Consider the following 4,728-nt stretch of genomic DNA (forward strand, 5'->3'; position numbering starts at 1 on the left):
TATTGTGGTCCATTTGTTTTCTTAAAATGTTTTTTTTTTTTAATTACTTAGTGCCTACTCGCAAAGTGACACAAGGGATGTAATGTAGAAGATTGACTCCTTATGGTCCTTATGTTCTTTTCTATTATTTTTTCTGTCAATGAGGCTGTCCGTTTACTCTGTGTCCTGCATCGGGAGGGGAGTGGTGGTGATATGTCTTGCATACCTCCTCGTATGCTCATGCGATTAGCAGATATGCATCTGTCTTATTAATTATACCAGGAATTGTGCATGCATCTCTGCAGTCATGTGGGGATGCACAGTCTTCTGCACCACTCACCTCCTGATGTGGAAGTATGTGGCACCAGTCACCCCACATCAAAGGGGTCATAGCCAATATTCTAAAACAATTAAAATGAGATGGCAGCAGCACCAAGAGTGCAAAGCTTTTAAGATCTACAAGAACGGGGTCCCTTTAATAGAAAAAAGTGGATCTATATTTGCCCAATTTCAATTAATTGGTAGAATAAAGATCCACTTTTTCTTTTTAACTATGCATGGACAGGATGCCGCAATCGTTTTGTACTATTAAGAAGTAGATTGATGGCTAAACAATCATTCACACGAGTCATTTATGTTCAGTGGCAGAAATTGATGTTAATTATAGAAAAAATCTACTGGCTAAGATGCATGAAATTCATTGAGACAATTAATTTGAAGCATCTTACTCCAGCAGACTATACTTTGACTGAAACATTAGTTTTTAAACTATTAGATCTGGTATACGTATGGTTATCCCTGGCTTGCTCGTCTCCATTTACTTCTGATTTTCCAACCACGTTTGCTTGAAGTCTGATACAAACAGCTTTTGTCTTCTTGTGAAATATTTACTGATATTATTTCTGATTCCCCACCCCCGCCCCTCAAACTACTTTAATTTCAGGTCATACCCCCTTGTTCTGGTTTTGATTTGAATGCTAAAAACACACATTCCTTTAGAACTTTAAAGCGTAACCTTCGTTTTAATTTTTCTCATAAATAAATGGTACACCTGAAAATAAGTAACTTTGTAATATATAGTATCAGAGAAATGTGCTGCTCTTTGCTAAAATTGATGATTCATGATCAAAATTCTCAATTCGTAGGTATAATCTGTGTTCCGTGGAGACGGACTTCCCAATACTGAGGTGGAAGATGGCAGTTGCTATAGGTTTAATTCTATGTAAATAGGACATATCTATCTCTTCCTATCTACATAGAATCTTATCAGTAGCATCTCTCATCTCCTAAAGGTACCTTCACACTGAACGATATCGCTAGCGATCCGTGACGTTGCAGCGTCCTGGCTAGCGATATCGTTCAGTTTGACAGGCAGCAGCGATCAGGATCCTGCTGTGATGTCGTTGGTCGCTGCAGAAAGTCCAGAACTTTATTTCGTCGCTGGACTCCCTGCAGATATCGCTGAATCGGCGTGTGTAACGCCGATTCAGCGAGGTCTTCACTGGTAACCAGGGTAAACATCAGGTTACTAAGCGCAGGGCCGCGCTTAGTAACCCGATGTTTACCCTGGTTACCAGCGTAAAAGTTAAAAAAACAAACACTACATACTTACCTTCCGCTGTCTGTCCCGGCCCTGCACTGGCTGTGAGCGCCGGCCAGCCGGAAAGCACAGTGGTGACGTCACCGCTGGGCTTTCCGGCTGCTGTGCTTACACAGCGCAGAGAAGCAGAACGCCGGGGGACAGACAGCGGAAGGTAAGTATGTAGTGTTTGTTTTTTTTAACTTTTACGCTGGTAACCAGGGTAAACATCGGGTTACTAAGCGCAGCCCTGCGCTTAGTAACCCGATGTTTACCCTGGTTACCGGCATCGTTGGTTGCTGGAGAGCTGTCTGTGTGACAGCTCTCCAGCGACCAAACAGCGACGCTGCAGCGATCGACATCGTCGGTATCGCTGCAGCATCGCTCAGTGTGAAGGTACCTTAAGACTCTGTAGATAGGAGGACAGAGCTATCTACATAGGAGATGGCAGTTGCTATGGATATCATTCTGTCTCAATGTTGGGAAGTCTCTTGACTGAACACAGATTTTATAAATAAATAATCTTTATTTTTATATAGCGCTAACATATTCCGCAGCGCTTTACATTTTGCACACATTATCATCACTGTCCCCGATGGGGCTCACAATCTAAATTCCCTATCAGTATGTCTTTGGAATGTGGGAGGAAACCCACGCAAACACGGAGAGAACATACAAACTCTTTGCAGATGTTGTCCTTGGTGGGGTTTGAACCCAGGACTCCAGCGCTGCAAGGCTGCAGTGCTAACCACTGTGCCACCGTGCCGCCCCATTTTATGTCAGAATTGAGAATTTTGGTAATTACTGATCAATTTTGACAGAAGCAGCTTTTTCCGATCAGATATACAGTGGCTTGTGACCGTGTTCACCCATCTCCCTCACCCTCTTGGAATTTTTCATGTTTTACAGCCTCACAACCTGGAATTTTACGGTTTTTCTTGAGTTTGCACTAGTTGATGTAAAGAACATGCCTACAACTGTGATCGTTTGTTTAATGTGAAATAAACAACAAATAGAACAAAATAACTGAAAACGTCTGTGTGCATAGCTATTCATCCGCCTAAAGTCAGTGCTTTGTAGAGCCTCCTTTTGCAGCAATTACAGCTGCAAGTTGTTTTGGATAAGTCTCTGAGCTTTTCACATCTTGACGCTGGGATTTTTGCCCATTTGTCAAGGTAAAACTGCTCCAGCTCCTTCTAGTTAGATGGTTAGACCACAGATTCTCAGTTGGATTAACCCCTTAACGACCGCCGATATGCCTTTTATCGGCGGCAGTTACATAGTAACATAGTAAGGCCGAAAAGACATTTGTCCATCCAGTTCAGCCTATATTCCATCATAATAAATCCCCAGATCTATGTCCTATGTCAGATCTATGTTCTGCTCCAGGAAGACATCCAGGCCTCTCTTGAACCCCTCGACTGAGTTCGCCATCACCACCTCCTCAGGCAAGCAATTCCAGATTCTCACTGCTCTAACAGTAAAGAATCCTCTTCTATGTTGGTGGAAAAACCTTCTCTCCTCCAGACGCAAAGAATGCCCCCTTGTGCCCGTCACCTTCCTTGGTATAAACAGATCCTCAGCGAGATATTTGTATTGTCCCCTTATATACTTATACATGGTTATTAGATCGCCCCTCAGTCGTCTTTTTTCTAGACTAAATAATCCTAATTTCGCTAATTTATCTGGGTATTGTAGTTCTCCCATCCCCTTTATTAATTTTGTTGCCATCCTTTGTACTCTCTCTAGTTCCATTATATCCTTCCTGAGCACCGGTGCCCAAAACTGGACACAGTACTCCATGTGCGGTCTAACCAGGGATTTGTACAGAGGCAGTATAATGCTCTCATCATGTGTATCCTGACCTCTTTTAATGCACCTTATGATCCTGTTTGCCTTGGCAGCTGCTGCCTGGCACTGGCTGCTCCAGGTAAGTTTATCATTAACTAGGATCCCAAAGTCCTTCTTCCTGTCGGATTTACCCAGTGGTTTCCCGTTCAGTGTGTAATGGTGATATTGATTCCTTCTTCCCATGTGTATAACCTTACATTTATCATTGTTAAACCTCATCTGCCACCTTTCAGCCCAAGTTTCCAACTTATCCAGATCCATCTGTAGCAGAATACTATCTTCTCTGGTATTAACTGCTTTACATAGTTTTGTATCATCTGCAAATATCGATATTTTACTGTGTAAACCTTCTACCAGATCATTAATGAATATGTTGAAGAGAACCGGTCCCAATACTGACCCCTGCGGTACCCCACTGGTCACAGCGACCCAGTTAGAGACTATACCATTTATAACCACCCTCTTTCTATCACGAAGCCAGTTACTAACCCATTTACACACATTTTCCCCCAGACCAAGCATTCTCATTTTGTGTACCAACCTCTTGTGCGGCACGGTATCAAACGCTTTGGAAAAATCGAGATATACCACGTCCAATGACTCACCGTGGTCCAGCCTATAGCTTACCTCTTCATAAAAACTGATTAGATTGGTTTGACAGGAGCGATTTCTCATAAACCCATGCTGATATGGAGTTAAACAGTTATTCTCATTGAGATAATCCAGAATAACATCCCTCAGAAACCCAAATATTTTACCAACAATAGAGGTTAGACTTACTGGCCTATAATTTCCAGGTTCACTTTTAGAGCCCTTTTTGAATATTGGCACCAGTCCTGCGGAACAGACCCCGTCGCTATAGAGTCCCTAAAAATAAGAAATAATGGTTTATCTATTACATTACTTAGTTCTCTTAGTACTTGTGGGTGTATGCCATCCGGACCCGGAGATTTATCTATTTTAATCTTATTTAGCCGGTTTCGCACCTCTTCTTGGGTTAGATTGGTGACCCTTAATATAGGGTATAGTTAAGGGTACTTAAACCACAGCGCCGTTAATTAACGACCCCTGTTTTGCGATGCCGGTAATTAACTGAAGCGGTGGGTTATTCTCTGTCCTCTGATGTGATCGCACATCAGAGGACAGAGAAATAGGGGGATTCGGGGACCCTGCTATACTTACCGGTGTCCCTGGATCCTCCTGCGTCCCCTCATGCCCGCCATTTTCTTACCGGATGAAGAAGCTGTGCATGTGCAGTGCGCCCGCCATGATCTGACAGCCGGCAGCTAGAGGAGTTGGGGCTAAAATTAGGGTTGGGG

Source organism: Ranitomeya imitator, chromosome 3, assembly GCF_032444005.1.
Source record: "Ranitomeya imitator isolate aRanImi1 chromosome 3, aRanImi1.pri, whole genome shotgun sequence".
In the NCBI taxonomy this organism is placed as follows: domain Eukaryota; kingdom Metazoa; phylum Chordata; class Amphibia; order Anura; family Dendrobatidae; genus Ranitomeya; species Ranitomeya imitator.